The sequence below is a fragment of the Lactuca saligna genome, chromosome 5 (assembly GCF_052625555.1).
Source record: "Lactuca saligna cultivar CGN05327 chromosome 5, ASM5262555v1, whole genome shotgun sequence".
NCBI lineage: Eukaryota > Viridiplantae > Streptophyta > Magnoliopsida > Asterales > Asteraceae > Lactuca > Lactuca saligna.
The window spans coordinates 31,451,259-31,457,895 of NC_136421.1; the positions used below are offsets into that span (position 1 = coordinate 31,451,259).

At 33.0% G+C, this 6,637-nt stretch overlaps 1 long non-coding RNA gene across 1 annotated transcript; it reads left to right on the forward strand.

Moving 5' to 3' along the window:
- Positions 1–2,706: 2,706 nt before the first annotated feature.
- LOC144998845 (uncharacterized) lies at positions 2,707–3,500 on the forward strand. The gene is made up of 4 exons (XR_013660452.1): positions 2,707–2,755; positions 2,834–2,928; positions 3,033–3,200; positions 3,396–3,500. It is a non-coding gene; the product is annotated as an uncharacterized LOC144998845 (long non-coding RNA).
- The last annotated feature ends 3,137 nt before the right edge of the window (positions 3,501–6,637 follow it).

Genomic DNA, 6,637 nt, shown 5'->3' on the forward strand with positions numbered 1-6,637 from the left:
TTTTTTCTATCTTCTATCTATCTTTCATCCTTGCAATCCGCTCTCCCCTCTCTGATACTCTCTCCTTTAGATCTACCTTCATTCTCTACCTCCCGTCTCTATGTAAACCCTAAACCATTGCCACCTCCCTTCTCTCTAGCACGTGCTAGGGTTTTTTTTTCTTTCAAGCATCTGCTTCTCTCGTTTTCTCTCAACCTAGTACGTGCGAGGGTTCGAAATAATTGTGCAAATTCAAACAATAAATCTTCCATTTCAACTTATTTTAACTCTGGATCATCGGGTATTTTTTCATATTCCATTTCCGGTTTTGTTCACTTTCGAATTCGGAATGGGTCCCGTTCTTTTCTACTTCAATACTCTCGATCTCAATCAGCTTTTCTTATTCCACTTCGTCTTCTTCTACTTCTTCTAACAATGGTGGTTCCTGCTCAGGGGTAACCTCGGAAATCTGCAATTTAAAAAACCCAAATAAGTCAAATTTTTAGGTATAGGGTTCTTTATCTGGAAGCACAAGGCCATCTGCAATCAATTCAGCTAATCTGAGCTCACAGGTACATGTTATAATCAACAAATCTCCATCATCATCTTTGTATTTTATCAAAACAGACTTCGATTCTAACACTCTTTCGTTCCCCCCCCCCCTTCGCAAACACACATGAATTATGAGTTCCTTATCTTTGCCTATGGGGTTCACGAAGCATTGTTTATACATCTAGGGTTTCTGAATTTCGAGTATTATGCACACAAATATCAGAAAAAATATGATCAAATAGCTCAAATATGGTCCGATTCCAGTTCTCAAAGCCCTCAACTCCGATTGACATGTGATTAAGGCTGAACAGGTACCACAATCCTTATTTTTCTATTTGTATATCTTTGTTTCTTTATTTACATATTTTGTGATTATATTATGATTGTTCGGACCTGCTTGGAAAAAGCTTAGTCTGTATGATGTATGATTGTAACAGTTGTTCATAAAGTAATGTTTGAGGAACAACGCAGATTTGTATCAGAAAGCAAAAATGTTGGGTTCCTTTTTGTTTACTTTAAGGTTGGAATGTTGGATCCCCCAAGAGAGGAAGTCAGAGAGGTTGCTAAGAAAAGAATTGACTAGAATGATGCTAACAATTGGGTTGTAGAGGTTCAGAACATGCTTAAGAAATATGCACATAAAGTGTTTGTAGAAATGCCAAAGAGAGAAAAAAAGTTGTGAAACTGTTAAAACTATGGTGACAGTATTGAAGCTAAGAGGTTCTTCACCAAATTCCTCCAGAATGAGGTAGTCCATGAAATTAGTATCAATCCTAATGTAATTATCTATAATGAATGACCATGGATTCTCTTGCAGTCTTGTAATACATCCATTCAAACATTGATCTCTCTGATTGACAATATGAAATAGCTTCTAGAACACAAAGGACAAAACTCAACAGATCTCTGAAAACAGATAATTCAGATGGGACAACATACAAGTATGGACTGTATTTTACAAGTGAATCAAAAGCAAGAGCTTCAACAATTACAAAATCATCTCCAATCCAAACCCATGGAACATTATTGAGAGAACCTTTAAGAAGGTCAAAGTCATCAGTGCCAACATATTCTTGCAGATTTGAGAAAACAATAAAGGTATTTAAAAATTTGCTTATATTTTTAATACTTTATATATATATATATATATATATATATATATATATATATATATATATATATATATATATATATATATATATAATACTTAATTAACTGATTGTGTTCATTCTCTTGAGGGCTAATTTTGTAATTTCACCTTTTTTATTTTTCAGGCTGACAGCTTGGAAGAAGCCATAGATATTTCCAACAGAAATAAGTAAACTTTATTCCTCTCTTTATGTTTAAAACAAACTCCCATCTGTTTTGCTTTCATTATTTAAAATAATTAAAAAAAATTATGCAGGTAGTAACCAATAGCAAATGCAAGTTGTACTACATATGCAATATCCATATTTATAAATTTTACGAAGTGTGTTGATGGGAGACACTGGTGTCTGGAAGAAGATAATAGAGGACGTACACCGTGCCACTGGATTTACCATTTGTAGTATCATATACAATACCTATCACTCCTCTCCACATACACTGGTGTAGGTCAAAAGTTTTGGGTGGAGTTGGAGGTTGAGCTTGTCAATACCAAAGGGGTTGCAAAGACTACTCGGAAAATAATGTTTGTGGCTTGTTTCTTAAGTTGCCTACACAAATTTGTTGTGTTATGTAGTAATAAAATTATTTTCTTTCTCAATTGAAAACTCAATTGAAAATAAGGTTTAAGAGATCAGTAATTGGATTGGGGTGGTGGGTGGGTTTGGATTAAAATTATTTTCTTTCTCAATTGAAAACTCAATCTGAAAATTATAGATAAGTCATAGAATTTTTATTTCAACCATTGACTAATTATTAGTTGTGTACAACGAAAGAAAGAGGGGCTACTTGGCACTTGTTTGCGGAAATGCACTATGAAATCAATAGCCTGACCAACTGATATCTTCTATGGGTGCAGTAGAATTCATTATTTGCCATGCTGAGGTTACACTTGCTTTTGTAGAAGCTAAAAAGATCCCTGAGGTAATCCAATCAATCATATTCATTTTATTATCTTACATAAAACTAAAGTTAAACAAATCTTTTAGCATAAATTTAAAATTTTTTCCTAGAAATAAATTTCTTTTTATCATTTAGGTGCTAAAAACCTTTCCGAAAGCTGGAGAGTATCTAAAAAGTAAGTTACTCATCATGTCTAGTTTTTTGAACACAATCATAAAGAATTACAGGTAGTAATTTATATGTTTTACTTCAGCAATTGTGAGGTTTGGCAAAGTTACCCCTGAACAAAAAGAACAATGTGAAGGTTTTGGTGTAGCAATACATTCATGGGAGGAGTTCTTGTCAGTGGTATGCTCTTATATCTCTTAAATTGCAATATTAAATTTTGGGTTTTGTGTAAATGTGAAATATAATTCAATTTTGATTTTTGACACCCTTTTATCTATTTGCAGGGTGATGATAAACAGTTTGAGCTCCCACTGAAGAAGAAAAGTGACATCTGTACAATAATGTACACTAGTGGGACAACTGGTGATCCAAAAGGTGTTCTAATTTCAAATAATAGTATTGTGACACTTATAGCTGGTGTTCATCGTCTTCTAGGAAGTGTAGATGCATCAGTGAGTTCCCACTTAGTTTTTGATTATTTGAATATAAAAAAACAAAATATTGAAGCTTTTAGAATAAAACTTTGAGCTTTGGGATGTATATCAAATAAAACTTTGGAGTTTTTGATGTATAATGAATAAACATGAAAAAGGATTACTAATTTCTGCTTATTTTATACTTAACAATGATAAAAAAAAAATTTCTAGTTGGATTCAAATGATGTTTATCTCTCGTTTCTACCCTTGGCACATATATTTGATCGGGTGATTGAAGAATGTTTTATTAATCATGGAGCATCTATAGGATTTTGATGTGGGGTAAGAAGATTACTAAATTTTATTTGTAATTAATTTCATATGAATCATATCATACTTTGTATTATTCTATATATATACAGGATGTTAAATTGCTGATTGAAGACATAAGGGAGCTAAAACCTACTATTTTATGTGCTGTTCCTCGTGTCTTGGATAGGATTTATTCATGTATTTTTGTGTTAGTTAATTATTGTGCAAATAAAAAAAACATAATTTTCCCTTATTTAATTAATGAATTGAATTCCTTCTATTTTTATTAGGTTTGCAACGGAAAATTTCTGCTGGGGGTTTTCTCAAAAGCAAATTGTTTAGTCTTGCTTATGCATAGTAAGTATTGTGCAATTTACAAAAAAACATAACTTTTTAAATTTGCTTTTCATAAAATAATTTGCATACTAAACTTGTGCAGCAAGTTACGTAATATGAAGGGAGGTAAAAAACATCCAGAGGCATATCCATTAAGTGACAAAATTGTCTTCAGCAAGGTGTGTGACATGACATCATCTTATATCACCTTCTATATCTTCAACATGACTTTTAAACACAAGGGTAAAATCATCATTTTTTTCATTTATGCAGATAAAACAGGGACTAGGAGCTAATGTACGCATTATTCTCTCAGGAGCTGCACCACCAACTCCACACGTAGAAGCTTTCCTAAAAGTAGTAACACGTAGAAGCTCTAAAATCAATAGCTTGTCAATACCACAGGGGCTGGTCATTTAGGGAGTGTGATATCTTCTATGGGTCGCTGGAGAATGAGGCTTGAGGTTCCGCGTGCTGAAATTGATGAGATGCTTCCACTTGCTAGGCTTGTTTCCCGAAGTACCGATCCAGCTCTTCAGTTTAGATCAAAGGTCATCCTCATTCATTCATTCATTTATTAAGTTTTATTCTATCATCCAAACCCAAAAAACTCTCAGCTAAATCTAATGTCTTCTATGTGCAAAACACATGAGAATGAATGAATGAATGCCCTATACCAAAATATAGCAAACACAGCCAATCGTAATCCTGTTCATATACCATAAGAGAGTAAAGTAAAGTAGGTTCCATTCCCATACATTGGTTTGGTAAACAGAGTAAATAAAGTAGGTTGCTATTTGTAGCAAAGCTCTATCTAGTCTAGGGGTGTATAAATATTATATGATTTTAGGTGATGTTGTTCCCCATTACCTTAATGTTGATCTTGCATTGGGAGATATACGTGTTGCAAAGTGTATCAAGTCTGACTACCCATGTGTCCCATTGGAGGAAGCTCAAGGTTCTTTACTTCTCTTACACTGTAATAATCCATCTTCACACTTATTTTGTAGTTATGTTTTTTTTTTGCAGGCAATATAGATACTTTGAGCAAGTTCATGCATTTAGAGTCCTTGAGTGATGTTACTAAGGAAGAGTGGAGACAGGTGAGGCACACATTTAAAAAAATCAGCACAAATCTTGTTTACAGTGAGGCACACATTAGGTTATTAGAACTATTAGTTTATAAAATTTTGTTACAACTTCTATTGATTTGTTTTATCTTTCCATGGAACGATTATTTGTATGACATTAAATTTATGCAATGGATTCTATTTTTTGTATATGATATTTTATTTTCTATTATGAAACATTAAATACAAATTTAATTTGAAAATAAGTAAATATATAAATAATATTTTTTAAAACATTTAAAATTATGATACGCAAAAATGTGTGTCATCTTCAGTTATGACATGGCCTTTCTTGACAGGGGCTTTCTTGATACGTATTGCATGTCATTAACACGCGCGTCGTAAGGTTACGACATGCGAATGCGTGTCGTCTTCCTTTATGACAGGGTCTTCCTTGATACGCATTGCGTGTCGTAAACGCACGTCGTAATGGCGTGTCGTAAATGAGCGTCGTAAATGCGCGTCGTCTCTCTTTATGACAGGGCCTTCCTTGACGCGCATTTGCGCGTCGTCTGAGCCTTTTACGACGCGCAATGAGCGTCGTAAAAGGCTGTTTTTCTAGTAGTGTATTTTCCCGTGAATTACAATCGAATACTTGTAAATAAGTATCGAAGGGCTTCTTTTAAAAAGGCTTTTGAGGTGGTTTAATGAATTTTGTTACATCTCAACCTAAACATAAGGTGAGTAATTGTAATAGAAATTACTTGTTTGACCAGTGTAGTTAGTGATAAGTTTGCTTTGAAAAACTTTTAAGTAACATGGTATTTCAGATAAAACTCACATTGAAATCATATTCAAGAAAAAAATTGTATTCTGGATCCTGTTGGGTAACAAACATCATGGGTTTTGAATGTTTGATCAAGACCTCACATAAGAAAGGAATATGATTTGCAGTTTTGAACGAAGGTACAGAAACAAATGTTTCGTTAAAATCTGGAACTAAGTTCCCCGTCAATTCCTTAAAGTGTAATTGAATTGGGTTTCACTTCCATCACGGTCTCATGATGTCTGATCATAAACATAGATTTGTGATATATCTAAGTTTCGATTGGTTTGATCAGAAACCTCTTGGACATATGTCTTCCTGTGTGATAGTGTAAGAATTTTGAGATGAAAAAGATTGGTATACGAAAGAATATGTACCTCTGTAATTTTGGACCAAACAGAAAACTCTTAACTCATGTGAGAAGAGTAAGGTAGCTCATTGGACTAATGCGAATGTAAGCCTAATTGGGAAGAAATCTTCGTATGAAAATTTCATTAAGGCTTTCAAACATTGAGTCATTTCAAGGCTTCGGACAACATGCAACAGCATGCTTCTAGGGACATCTTAACTTGTAAAAAAAATGAAATTCAAATAATAGAAAGATAAATGTACCTCACCCTAGAACTATAAGCCTTGTCCTCTTTGTATCTTCATAAATATCTGCAACACAGTACTTAAAAAGAAAGAAGAAACAAAATCTTTTTGTTGTTTTGGATTTTTCAAAAACTATGAACAAAATAATAAGAAAATCTTTTTGATGTTTTTGATTTTTCAAAAATTAAGAACAAAATTATAATAAAATCTTTTTGATGTTTTTGATTTTTCAAAAAAAAAAAAAAAACAAAAACAAAAAAACAAAACAATTAAAAGTACTCGTTGCAAATATTCGAAGTTTTACCAAGCTAATAAAAATACCAATCATACAAATT